The sequence below is a fragment of the Alligator mississippiensis genome, chromosome 2, assembly GCF_030867095.1.
Source record: "Alligator mississippiensis isolate rAllMis1 chromosome 2, rAllMis1, whole genome shotgun sequence".
NCBI classification, from domain to species: domain Eukaryota; kingdom Metazoa; phylum Chordata; order Crocodylia; family Alligatoridae; genus Alligator; species Alligator mississippiensis.
Window position 1 is genome coordinate 165,295,569 of NC_081825.1, and position 14,509 is coordinate 165,310,077.

Genomic DNA, 14,509 nt, shown 5'->3' on the forward strand with positions numbered 1-14,509 from the left:
CCCACTTTAAGGGCTAGAGCAGGCAGCCAGCAGGTGCCTGATTAGGGTGGCCATTTTAATGCCCAGCTCTCAAGGCTGGGGCAGGAGTTTACTGCCAGCCAGCAAGGGAGAAACATCACCTGGCTCAGCTAATGCTCTAGGAACATCTCAGAGGTAAGGGAAGGGGCTAAGGAGAAGGAGGAGACCCCTAGTCCTGGGCATAACCAAAAACTGCACCCTGTTGGGGAAGGAAAGCCTGGTGGGACTGCTGGTGGCATGGCATCCCCATATAAATACCAGGACCGCTAACCTCTCCAGTGAAAGGCAGGTCAGGGTGCCTCAATAACCCTAGCCCCTATCATCCGGTAGGTTACTGGAGGGGAGTAGTGGGACCAGATACTCCTAACAAGAGGCACCTGAGCCCATATGGGTGTAAGACCCTGTGCCATAGTGAAAGGGTGGAGTGGGGCCAGGTCTGCTCAGAGAGGAGCACCTGAGTCTGCAGGGGTGTAAAAGCCTGAGCCCTAGCAAGAGGGCAGAGTTGAGGCCAGGCACACTCACAGAGCACCTGAGCCCACAGCGGTGTAAGAGCCCACAGAGGTGTATGACCCTAGGACCTAGTGAGAGGAGGGAGTGGGACCAGGTATGTTTAGAGAAGAGCGCCTGAGCCTGTAGGGGTGAAAGACTCTAGGCTTAGGCATAGGGGCGGAGTGTTGGCTTGAGGAAGGGGCAAAGTGGCCCGGTGAGGGGCTAGGGACGAATTTGGCCCATAGTTTGGTTAATTGCCCAGCCTAGTTCAGATGAGGGTCATGAGAGAGACTGAAAAAGCTAGGACTGGCCAAAGAGAGGAGAGAAAAGCCTGATGGCCTGTGGGAGCCGCTCTAAGGAGCAGGGCAGAATGATTGAGGCCCAAAGGGGGCATGTGTGAAAGACGCCTGGTGAGAGCAGGCGGAGTGGGAGAGGCCCCAGTGAGAGGGGTCAGTGTGTGTGTGTCCCAAGAGGGCAGTGTGTAAGAGACCTAACTGTGTGCCCAGTTTGGCCCGGTCTTGAGCCGGAGATGTAACACACAGAGAGACATCTGTGAGACATGGGACGCATGTAGAGAAAGGTCTGAACATGTACGTGCTGCTCGTGATACAGTTGGGCACTCGAAGTATAAATATAAATACATCATAATTAAATTACAACAAGGAGAGCGAGTTGAGTGGTTTGCCCATAGACAGGAGGCAGGCCGATATTGAGATCGGGCCTTGGAGCTTGCCCGTCACACTGGCCATCTACTTTTATTTAGCTTCCTGTTGCCAGCTAATTATATCCCTCGGCTGGGCCAGTCCTCTCAGGCCACCTGTAATCACTTGTGACTGCCTGCAGCTGGGTTGTAGGCCCTGCAAGCCTGCATGCAAACTGCTACAGCCTTGTGTGAGCAGGCTGCTTCAAGGCTTCTTGAGCTAGCAGATTGCTACCGTGTCACCAGGCACATACGTACTGGCAAAGTTTATATATTGAGTAGCTAGGTACAGGCAATGTTTCACCCCAGCAATGAGACACGTGGTTTCAAACAGTCTCTCTATTTCCATCAGGGTGTCTTTCTAATTTGGTTGTGGGATACGATTTAAAAAAAAAAACTTATCTTCCATTTCTTTCTTCATAAGAAAAAGTGTCAGAGATATTGAATGTGAAGGAAATGTTTGGACTGAATGATATGGGCCGATGAGAATCCTATTTCAGAGAATTAACATCAAACATTTTTGACAGTTAAGGAGTGTAGAGCACAAGGTAAAGAGTGATTCTTATGTCAGTGACTTGGAATAATTGAGAGCTAAACTCCTGAATCCTGTGAGGCTGCAGTGGATTTCAGAAAAAATCTGTATGCTGAAGGGACACAGGATGGGAATGTCCTCCACACAGGCCTAGGGAGCTAACAGGTTTAAAAATGATAGGGAGAAATGGGCTAAAGAGAAGATACAAATAAAGGAAATGTGCTTATGATATATCAACATTAGCTCTGCGCCACTCTCCAGCCTGCTACCAGAAAATAAGCCCCATCTACCAGCTCCTGCTTCACACGCTCCAAACTGGGAAATTGGGTGGAAAGCATCCTCTGGGACCCTCTTGAGATCTCCCTCCCCAGGGGGCTTGAGGACTGATGGTGAAAATGTGCCATATGGCTAGCTCCAATACCACCTTGCAGTGTGACACCTTCCCACCACCCCCTGCCCCCATAGACACCACTGGTTGTTTGGACTTGGCCAAGAAAAGCCACTAGAGAATTTCCTCCATATAAGCCAGAAAGGTTGTAAAAGCCTATCCATAAGTTGAGGCCACTTTTATGCTTAAGATCTAGTCTAACCTTGGAAGCATGCTGCAGGCACTTCTGTCAGCATGAAAAGAGGCAGCCAAGGGTTATTCTGAAATGGGTGTATCCACGGTGAAGAGTTCTGGCAAATGGATGGAGGCGGTGCCTAAGGAAACCATGGAAAGAATGAGGGAGCAATTTACTGGGTTGTGTCACAAGAACCTGGGAGTGTTGTTGGTGGCCTGAAAATCCAAGTCCATCTAGCATACTGCTGAGGTGGCAAACTGGTATGTGGCCACAGGCCTTTTTGGTTGCTCAATCATACGAGGGAGGGGAAAAATGCAATGTCTGAAAGGTGGCCTGGTGAAATTCAGGCCATCAGCCTGAAGTCAAAGTAAAAACAGAAAAGCTGGCTATCTCTATGGCCCAGAGCTGAGCCACCCATCTTGGAATTACTTAGCCCAGAGGAAAAGGGGCTGGCAAGGCCCCATGCAGTTGCCATTGCTGCAGTCATAAAGACCGTGAATGATCAGATGAAAGCTATCTGCTGCAGAGGAAAGAAACATCCACCTTGTGCATAGTAAGGAGTAGGACCTGTGGGACCAGGCTGCTGAGAAATCCATAGTGAGCCAAGAGGGGCTCAAGGTCACAAAGATGTTGCCTAGTGCCACTACTCCACTAACAGGACTGCTAATATGGGCTCAATAAACCAAGTGTTAAGGTTGCTAAAAGATGGATTTTGAGAAAGACCTCTCTTCTGAGAAGGTCTGAGGGAGAGATGACTGAAATTCAGAGCACAAATCCACCTGAAGCGTGATGGTGGTGGCAGCTCTTTTGGTCTGACTGTGGAAGGAAAGGCACAGGAAAGGTTGATGGAGAAGGGTAGGGACAGGACAGAAGTTCCTTGGCAGGATTGTGCAGAAGGAGCCATATCCCTTAACTGGGGCAAGGGAGAAGTTTGAGGAGGTTCTAAAAACTGATTTTTTTTCTTAGCCCATTGGAGAAAAATTGCTAATAAGCATTGCAAGTGGGCCATCATAGGGCATCTGGAAGAACAGGTTGCTGTTGAGAGATTGGGTAACAGGAGAAGTTGGTACATGAGTGCAAAGCTATACAGCAGCTAATGATAGCCTGGTGCCACAGGGAGCAATGAATAGAGATAGCCAGCAGTCTTCCACTTGCTGGAAACTAGGGGTACAAAAGGACCAGGGCGTGTTTGGATGTGAACTGTTTTGTCCAGACATGAGTGAAATATTGCCAGGCTGGTATTGGAATGTGAGCACAATGGTTAATGAGTAGGCTGCCAGTTAGCAATGTCCATAGAAATAAACCTCTTCTTATTTTAAAAGTGGCTGTAGATGTTGTGGGACATTAAAGTGAAGCTTCATATGGAACAGAGATATCTGAATCTAGTAATGGAGAATCACAATACATAGTAAATCATGCAAGCCTATGGCACTGAGCTGGCATATTAAGCCTGGCACATTTTCTCTGGGAAGGTACACATTTTATTTCAGAGCTTGTGAGGAATGAGCTTTGACTTGCCTTCCTTGAGAAAATGTGTACCTTGTTTCTTTTGTTACTTAAAGACCATTGACAAAGTAAGACAATATCAACAACAGCTATATTTGTGAGTCTGGACTTAAAGTTGTATTCAGGACTCTTGGATATACATACATTGGGTGCACACAGAGCAAAATGAAGGGGCAGTTGGAGCATGGACGAACATTTCTGTGCCTATGCTAATCAGACTGCTAGCTAGATTCAGTAAAGCAACAACAGCAGTGTCAATACAATCATGTTGGCTTTAGCGTGCTTATCAAGGGTTCCTGGAGAGCTTATATTCTGAACATGAGCACATAGAAACACGGGACTGAAAGGCCCTCTTGGACCATTAAGCATCTGCCAATGCTCAGACAGCCATGCCTTCACTGTTGAAGCTACCCTTGATGGCTAGGTTAAGCTAACATAGGGACGAGAGCACATGCTACAATCACACCACAATTTTGTAAAGTATGCATGTACACTGTTACCCAGAGCTCTAGGGGTGCACACAGAATACATTTGTCATGCGACCGGCCCCTTGAAAGTGCTCTATAGCCATTCCCTACCAGAAGAGCATGACTACAGAATGTTTTAAAAGTCCCAAGTTGCATGACAAATTAACCCTTATTATATAAGGGTTCAGATGAAGGCACAACAAAGCAGAGCACCTTCATTAACTTCTGTCTGTTTGGGTGGCTGGGCTGATGCAGCCCACCCCTACCCCTGGTGTTGTCTGCAGGATGGGAGGAGGGGGAGAATGGAAGGAAAGGGAGGTTGGGCTGGGGTTTGCCTGGCCTGTGCTAGAGGGGAGATGGGTGGATTGGAGCCCCCTTCCTGAGGAAGACAGCACCAGAGCTGGGAAATTTGTGAAATTCAGGCCATCAGTCTGAAGTTAACGTAAAAACAAAAAAGCTGGTATGGGTGCGCCACCCATCTTGGAATTACTTAGCCTAGAGAAAAACGGGCAGGCAAGGCCCCATCCTGAAGGCATAAAGACTAAGGAAAGAGGAAAGAAACATATCCACCTTGTGCATAGTAAGGAGTAGGACCTGTGCAGCCAGGCTGCTGAGAAATCCATAGTGAACCATGGTAGGGCCAGTGCCTGGGCTTTCTCCACAGCTAGATCTGAGGCATGGGGTCAGGACAGTGCATGACTGAATCTGATGTGGTACTCAACCTTCTGGCCATGAGGGCCACAGGAGTGGCATGGGGCTGGTCTTTGGGCCAGATCCTGTACCTGGGGTGCCTGGTAGCATTGCACAGGTGCAATGCTGCATGCTGGAACTGGCCATGTGCCAGCCCCATGCCACTCCTCTGACTCACATGGACAGCAGGTTGGATAACACTGGTTTAGACAGGGATAATTCTGTCTTGAGCAAGGGGTTGGACTAAATGGACATCCTGAGGACCCCACCAACCCTATTTTTCTAGGATTCTTAAGTCAGAATCTGACCTCACACTGGCCCTATCCCACGTACCCAATTCACCAGCCCAACCCGACATGGGCCTAAGACTGCACATGGCTTGATCTTGCACATAAGATCCGGTGAATTAATTAGCATTAAGAGGGAACAAAGCCAGCAGCTGATCATCAAATGAACATACGCAAGATCCAGATCATAGAGTTACGTAATATGTGACTGACTCTTATGAAACACTCAGCCCAGAAACCAAAAGGGCATATCCTGCTTTCCAGGCCTCTGAGGCATCTTGATTGAATAAGTTATGCAGTTAACCCTTTGTATGCCCATCATACTCTGATACAGAACAGTTTACTTTTTTTCTCTGTTTTCTTCCTCTAGCATATTCATTGTACACGCAGCCCAGATGGTGCTAGATGATTTAAGGGAGCATCTGCTTATTTTGGACAGTTGCCAGCAATTCTTTAAAAAAACACATGCAATCATTCACATGCCAAAGAAGTTATAGAAAAAATTAGTAACAAATAGCCAGGCACCCCTGCTATAACAAAATGCCAAAAGAAATACATTTCTGAGGCAGGTTTGGGAAGCCCAGGAGTCAGGACTGCAGTTCAGTGGGTTGGTACCTCATGCTAGCTAGCTTCTTCCGGTGCTTGGCTAATCAAACTGGTGTAACTTGTGGAGACTTGGTCCACTCCCTCCTTTGGAGTGGCCTCAGGACAGTAGTAGCATCAACCTTCCTTGGTGACTTGGATGGCCCAAAGGGAACACACCTTCTCTGGCATTTTCCTGTACCTTTCAAGTTGCAATTCCAGCCTGCTCTACCCCAAGGTACTTTCTCAGAGGTCTTCTGAGCAAGCAAGGGGATAGCAGATCTTGTATCCCATACCACGGTCCAATTTGCTTTGAGAGGGAGGTCAGCTTAACATGGCCCCATAGTCACTTCCATTTTCTGTCAGTTTTGATGGCATTTTCTTTTTTTTAAAAAAACCCAATGGATATGCTTGAAAATATGAAAAACTTTGGATAGAAAAGAGGTGATTTTGAAGATGTAGTTTGACTTCCCCATGCATGGGGCAAGAATCGGGTGCCTTAGTTTCTCCTGATTCTCTTCCATCCTTGACATAATCAAAGACCTAATCACCCCTATAGTTTCACATTCACTTCTTACTCATCTGTATTTGTATTCTTTCAGCTTTTTAAAAATTATTCTCTCATCAATGCATACGAAAGCCAAGAACAATTCTGTTTACTATTCTAATATCTACAAGGCCTGAATTTTAGATCTTTTGGTATTTTGTGTCATATGGCAACGCTGACACTTAGCAGGAGAGAAATAATTGAAAAACTGGTTTCTACACTGATGCAACCTACACAATCCTGAACGTTTGTTCACCAGAGCGCCCCAAGGGATGACGAGGACGAATGGTCACAAACTACTGCAAGATCATTTCAGGCTGGACATAAGGAAGAATTTCTTTACTGTCCGAGCCCCCAAGGTCTGGAACAGCCTGCCGCCGGAGGTTGTTCAAGCGTCTTCATTGAACACCTTCAAGATGAAACTGGATGCTTATCTTGCTGGGATCCTATGACCCCAGCTGACGTCCTGCCCTTTGGGCGGGGGGCTGGACTCGATGATCTTCCGAGGTCCCTTCCAGTTCTAATGTCTATGAAATCTATGAAATCTATGTATCTTATTGGTTTTGATTTAACTAGTAAGAAGAGGGGTCTCTTCCCTTCTGTTGTTAAGCTAACTGTATTTCAGGAAAAAGTCTTGTGTACTAGATAAGCAACATATAGTCTTATTCATATCAGTAGGATTACCCCTGGACTGACTACAGGTACCTAAATTATAGCAGTTCAGACCCACCTCCCATTGCTCTCATTGCCATTTCACATATCCCTCAATGTCATTAGGAAGAATTCTTTGTATCATGTTTAGCTTGGTCAGCATGGTTAGAATTCACTGGGCAATAATCAGAGACGACTGTAATCATGAATAGATCAAACTAACTAAAAGACTGGATAGGACTCCATCTATGCTGATTTAGGAAGAGAATACTCTGCATCTCTGTGCAGGGAGGATGGCTCAGATAATCCCTGAACTCCCTTCTAACTGCAGTTTTAAGTGGAAACCAGCCTTTCGAAGTTTTGACAACATACAGCTAAAACGGAAAAAGCTGAGCATGCCTACAGGTATATTGGCAAAAGTATCCCACTTAAAAACAATAGCATGTTTCATTTGGTAAATTGGCATAAATTATGTTGCTGTAAGAATTATTTTGCTGGTATAAGTTATATCTTTTTAGGATTAAATTATCAAGGCATCCTGGTGTAAGAATTTCTTAACCCTTGCTATGTATTTAAAGACAGATCAACAGATGAGTTGCATACCTGTTCTAAAATGTGAATGGGGTAACTGGCTGAGACTACACTCTCTCAGTGTATGGTTGTTATGGGAGACTTCAACTACTTGGACATCTCATGGGAAATCCAGCCAAATCCGAACGGTCGCAAAGCTTCCTCACATGCGTGGACGAGCTCTACATGACCCAAGAAGTCTATGGACCAACAAGAGATAAAGCACTGCTGGACCTGGTACTGGCTAAAGGGAATGATCTAGTCAGCAACTTAAAAATTGAAGGAAAGCTGGGAGACAGTGTCCACAAGCTGATTACTTTTACTATCCATTGCAACACTGGCAAGTCAGTCAGCAATGCAGAAGTCTTTGACTTTAGGAAAGCTGACTTTGATAAGCTCAGGAGGCTTGTTATTGAGGCCCCAAGGGACCGTGACTTGACAGGTAGAGGAGTCCAAGAGGAGTGGTCATTCCTTAAGGGAGTGATCCTGGAAGCACGAGGGATGTCCATCCCATCTCGGAGGAAAGGTAGCAAAAGGGCACAGCAACGCCCTTGGCTCAGCAGGTAACTCATGGACCTCCTATGCCAAAAAAGAGAGGCTTATAAAGGATGGAAGATAGGAATCATCACAAAGGAGGATTACTCTGCACTGGTCTATACCTGTAGGAAGTGAACAAGGAAAGCCAAGGCTGCAACCAAACTCCACCTGGCTACACGTATCAAGGATAATAAAAAGTCCTTTTTAGATATGTGGAGAGTCAGAAGAAAAGCAAGGGTAACATTGGACCCCTGCTTAACCAAATGGGAAAACTGACAACTGACACCCAGGAAAAAGCTTACCTGCTTAATGAGTACTTCACATCGGTTTTTCATCAACCCAAAGGGACCACCCTGCCTAGCAAGATGCAGGACAACCAGGGTAAGGGTGAAATTACACCCAGCATTGGTGTAGACCTTATAAAGGAACACCTTGAGAGGCTGGATACCTTCAAGTCAGCAGGTCCTGACAGATTACACCCCAGAGTACTTAAGGAGCTGGCAGGAGTCATAGCCCAGATACTGGCAAAGATTTTCAAAAACTCTTGGCACTCAGGTGAAGTACCTGAAGATTGGAAAAAGGCCAGCGTGGTGCCCATCTTCAAGAAAGGGAGGAAAGTAGATCCAGGGAACTACAGGCCAATCAACTTGACCTCAATCCCTGGAAAGATTCTAGAAAAAAATCCTCAAAGACACCATTCTTGACAAGCTGGCTGATGGCAACATCCTGAGGGACAGCCAGCACGGGTTTGTTGCAGGTAGGTCTTGCCTGACCAATCTTATCTCCTTCTATGACAATGTGACATATCACCTGGGCAAGGAAGAAGAGATTGACGTCATATATCTGGACTTTAAAAAAGCCTTTGATCTGGTGTCCCATGATCTCCTTTTGGAAAAATTGACCAACTATGGCCTCAGCTACATCACAGTCTAATGGCTGGGGAATTGGCTCCGAGGCCAGACTCAGAGGGTGGTGGTTGACAGAAGTGAATCATCATGGTGCTCCATGACCAGTGGTGTCCCCCAAACCTATGTCCTTGGACCTGTTCTTTTTATCGTATTTATCAATGACGTGGATACTGATGTTAGAAGTAGACTGGCTAAGTTTGCCGATGACTCAAAACTTTGGGGTAGAGAATCCACACCTGAGGATAGGCTAGTGATCCAGGTTGACTTGGATAGGCTGAAAAAGTGAGTTTATGCAAACTTGATAATGTTCAATACCAACAAATGTAAGGTACCCCACCTTGGGAAAAAAACCCTGCAGCATACTTATAGACTCGGCAGTTCTGCGCTCACTAGCACCAAGGCTGAAAGAGACTTGGGGATCATGACTGACCACAAGATGAACATGAGCCACCAATGTAATTTCACAGCTGGTAAAGCAAACCAAGTTCTGGCTTGCATCCACAGATGCTTCTCAAGTAAATTCCAGGATGTCATCCTCCCGCTGTACTCAGCCTTGGTGAGGCTGCAGCTGGAGTACTGCATCCACTTCTGAGCTCCACAATTAAAGAAGGATGTGGAGAAGCTTGAGAGAGTCCAGAGGAGAGCCACGTGTATGATCAGAGGACAGGAGAATAGGCCTTATGAAGAAAGGCTGAGAGCCATGGGACTCTTCAGCCTAGAAAAGCGCAGGCTCAGAGGTAACTTGGTGGCAGCCTATAAGTACATCAAGGGTGTGCATCAGGATCTGGGGGAACATCTGGTGGTGCAAGCACCTACTCTGGATTCCTTTAAGAAGCGTTTGGACGCTTATCTTGCTGGGATCCTTTGACCCTAGCTGAATTCCTGCCCTTGGGGCAGGGGGCTGGACTTGATCTCCCAAGGTCCCTTCCAGCCCTAATGTCTATGAAATCTATGAAACATAAGAGATATTCCCTTATTAAGGAATGCTGCTACATAACACAGACAAATGCAAGGTACTGCATCTAGGGAGAAGAAACCAGCAACATACCTATAGGCTGGGGAACATCCTTCTTGTCAACATGGTGGCAGAAAGGGATCTTGCAGCTATTGTTGACTCCAGGATGAACATGAGCCACCAATGCGAGGAAGCAGTCAGTAAGGCTAACCGCACCTTGTTGTGCATCTACAGATGCATCACAAGCAGGTCCAGGGAGGTGATCCTTCCCCTCTATGTGGCATTGGTCAGGCCACAGTTGGAGTACTGCATCCAGCTCTGGGCGCCACACTTCAAGAGGAATGTGGCTAGCATTGAGAAGGTCCAGAGGAGGGCCACTCGCATGGTCAAGGGGCAGAGGGGTAGGCCCTATGAAGAGATGCTAAAGGGCCTGAACCTATTCAGCCTCCACAAGAGAAGGCTGAGAGGGGACCTGGTGGCTATTTACAAACTCACCAGGGGGGACCAGCAAGAATTGGGGGAGGCTCTGTTCCCCTGGGTACCACATGGGTTTACTAGGACTAACAGCCACAAATTGTTAGAGAGAAGGTTCGGGCTGGACATCAGGAGACATTAGTTTACAGTTAGGGCTGCCAGGCTCTGTAATGGGCTCCCAAGTGAGGTGGTACTCTCTCCTACCTTGGGGGTCTTCAAGAGGAGGCTGGACAGATGTTTGGCTGGGATGATATGATCCCGGCACCTTTTCCTGCCTGGGGCAGGGTTTCGGACCTGATGATCTGTTTAGATCCCTTCCAACCCTAAGTACTATGATACTATGATAAATGCAGCTTAAGCAAAGCATTGCCTTTGGGCATGTAAATACTTTTTTGACTATAGTAGCAACTTGTTAATTTATACCCTGACCTAATTCAAGGACAGTGGGCATGTCTACATGAGATGCTTAATGCCCATTGGACTAATTCTACTGTGCATTAGCGTGGCTGGCAAAAACCATGTTAATGCACAGTAAGTTAGTCCGCTTTCCTCCTCCCCACCTCCCAGACTGTCTCTCACCCTCTGATGCCTCAATTTACATTTTCACTGACTGGCTTTCTTGCATGCATACGAGCCTCTGGCTTCTTTACTATTCATTCCATCCAGGAAGAACACACACCATCTGCAGATGCTTCCTCAGCCTGACAAAGGGTTTTTAAATCCGAAAGCTTGCTAAGATCTATTTCTCCAGCTATTCAGTTGGTCTAATAAAAAAATATCAGATTGACCCAAAGAACCTTGTCTGCCTTGTGTATGTTAAGGCAGAGTGGGATGAATGCAGCAGGGATGGTAGCCTGTAACAGGGGGCCTTCCTGGTGCCGGTTAGATCTTGGCTAGTCCACCTGTTTCTGAGCCAACTGCCCACCCCTCTTTTTTTCTGCCACGCCTTGATGGAAAACTGATTCATATATTACCCAGGTGGGAGGCTGCCCATTTAGGCCCCTGGTGTCTAGGGGTGGCATCCATTCTGCAGCTCCATACTTTTCCTACACTGTGGCCCATGCCTCACAGATTGCATCCTTCAGCCCCTCTGGCTGTGGTCCTGTCTCTGGGACCTTTGGCTTACCCTTAGGCCCTGGCCCTGCCTTCAGGCCAGTTGGAATCCTGAGCCTCTTGCTCTGGGCGTTCCTTGTGGTGGGCCCCTGGCCCTTTGACCCCCCCTTTGGGTCCTGGCCCCAGCACAGACCAGTTTAGGGGTTCCTCCAGGTCAGATCTGAGCTGCCTGCCTGTTCTCATCCTCACAACTCCACTGCAACCAGTAAGCCTCAGGCCTCTCAGAGATTTTACAGGTCTGGGCTTTTCCCAGCCAGGACTGTGCGTGCGTGTGGTGGTTGGAGGTTATCAGGCACCCCCTACCCATCTTTCACCAGAGAAGTTCACAGTCCTGGCATTTTCTGGGGCTGCCACACCACCAGCAGTCCCACCAGGCCTCCCTACCTTGTCAGGGTGCAGTTTTAGGTCATGCCCAGGACCTGGGGTCTCCTCCTTTCCCATAGTCCCAGTCCATACCTCCAAGTTCATCCTGGCATGAGAGCTCAGCAGAGAGATGTTCTTCCCCTGCTGGCTGGTGAAAAACTAAACTGCCACCTCCAGCTCTGAGAGCGGGGCATTAAATGGTTGTGTAAGCAACAAACAAAAGGAAATAGGTGCAGAGTGAGGAGCATGGCACTCACTTAGTCTGCATGTAGAGCTTGGGGAACCCCAACAGCAGTAGGCTTATCTTCAGGAACACCAGCTGCTCCACCAAACCAGGATCCAAGGAGGTGCAGTGAGGTATCACTACATCACCAGCAATGCTGAACACCCTCTCGCTTGGAACACTGGTCGGTGCACAGGACAGGTGTTTGCAGGCAACCGTGGCCAGATCCTGCCACACCTGGCTGCCCTATAGGCCAAGGGGTAGCACAGCAATGGCTCCACATCAGCGAGATAAGCAGCCACCAAGGCCTGAGCGCTACCTGCCTGATAGTGGTGTCTGGTGCCCTTGGGCCCCACTATGGAAACCATGCCCTTGGCCCACACTGGCAGCACCTGTGGTGGAGGAGGAGACTGGCTGGTGGATGGTGTGCTAGCATGGGAGAGTGGATCTTCCTCTTTCACATCCCCCAGCCTCCGCCGTTCTGCCTCTCTGACTATCTTCACCAGCACCTCCATCCACTGATTCAGGCTCTGGCTGCTGAATATGCTGCCCTTCACCCTCAGGTCACACATGACAGCCAGCACATGGACCGTACTGGACTGCAAGGGTTCAAGCCATTTCCTGATGCCCTCTTTCAGCCGCCTTACCAGTGCCTGCACATCTAGTGACAGCGGCATGCCCCAGCCAGGAACATTGATCCCCTGGAAGCTCTCCATTTGGCTCTGAAGTTCCCTTACTGCACGGGTAACCTGGCTAAGGAGGGCATCAACAGCGCTGAGGATCTCGGTGGCCTCGAGGAAGGGCTTGAGGACCACCAAGATCAGAGGAATGGTATGCCACTCAGCTCTGGTAAGGGGGCCACTGATCCCAATCTCCCTGAGCAAGTCCATCTCATGGATGGCCTTCTGTTGCTCCACCAGCATCTCGAGCATCAAGTATGTGGAGTTCCACTGAGTCTCCACATCCTGCATGATTTTGTGTTGCAGGATGTTCAGGTAGGCCAAGGGATTGCACAGCAATGGTTCCACGTTGTCGTTGAGATAGGTAGCCACTGAGGCCTCCACACTACTTGCTGGACGGTGGTGTCTGGTGCCTTTGGACCCCAACATTGAAGCCATGCCCTTGGCCCACATTGGCAGCCACTGTGGTGGAGGAGATTGGCTGGTGGTTGGAGTGCTGGCACGGGAAAGTAGATCCCCCTCATCCATGTCCTTCTGCCTCTGCCCTTCTGACTCCCTGACTTGTTCACCAGCACCTCCATCCAGTGATCAAGGGTTTTGCTGCTGCAGATGCTCCCCTTCACCCTCAGTATACTGTACTGGACTGCAACAGATCCAGTCATTTTTTTATGCTCTCCTTCAGCCGCTTCACCAGTGCCTGCACCTCTGATGAAAGTAACTTGCCCCAGCCAGGAACATTGATCCCTTGGAACTTCTCCATTTGATTTTCAAGTGCCTTCACTATGGGGACCACCTGACTAAGGAAGGCGTTGCCAGCACTGTGGCTCTTTGTGGCCTTGAGGAACGGCTTGGGGAACACCAAGACCTGGGAGATGGTATCTCACTCCATTTTGTTAAGGGGGCCACTGATCCCAATCTCCCACATCCCAGAGGGACACAAGCAGAGGCCCTAAAGCACCCTCCCATGGCGGGACCTGAGGCAGGGCTGATGGACCCAAAGAGAGAAATGAAAAGCCCTGAAAAGAGGGCACACTTACCATTTTTAGGAGAGGCAAAGCCACGCCGAGAAGGACTGTCAGAGGGTTCAAGTTGGGTACCCCTGTACCCCGCTATTCTCGCCTGCCACGACTTTGATCTTTAACAAAAATTGGGGTGAAGGAGGTGGTGTTAGTACTGCAGGTACCCACGCTAATGACCATGCATGCTCGAATTCTGATTTAGGTGCTTTATTACTCTTAATGGGTTCTCCCCTCTCTCTCTCTCTGGGAGCATGAGTTTGAAAATGAAAAAGAGCAGTTGCCAGACCCCCGCCCAGGGACTTATCTGGAGCATGGATGATCTGGCTCAGCTGTCAAATATCAGAGGCGGTTTCAGTGATCAGCTGCTAATTGCCTCACTAGCGGCTGATTAACGCTGATACTGGGCTTCCCCAGCATCGTTCTGTGTCGGCTTGTGTATTGCTTGTTTGTTCTCCCTTTTCTTTTCTTTTTTCCCTTTTCCTTTCTCTCTCTCTCTCTCTCAGGATGAGGGATCGGGTTCCTGCTTTTCCCGGACAGGATAGGGCGTTTCTTCCCCACACCCTTCTCTCCCGAGAAGTCCTGCTGCACCCTGACTCGGAGCCGTGGCTTTCACCACGTCGCCACTCTGTTTCCCC

General features: G+C 48.3%; 1 long non-coding RNA gene across 1 annotated transcript in view; it reads left to right on the top strand.

Moving 5' to 3' along the window:
- LOC132248640 (uncharacterized) overlaps positions 1–14,509 on the top strand; it is a 27,972-nt gene continuing 13,463 nt past the window's right edge. Inside the window, exon 1 of the long non-coding RNA XR_009459953.1 lies at positions 1–153. This is a non-coding gene — a long non-coding RNA (uncharacterized LOC132248640). The remainder of the gene's footprint in view (positions 154–14,509) is intronic.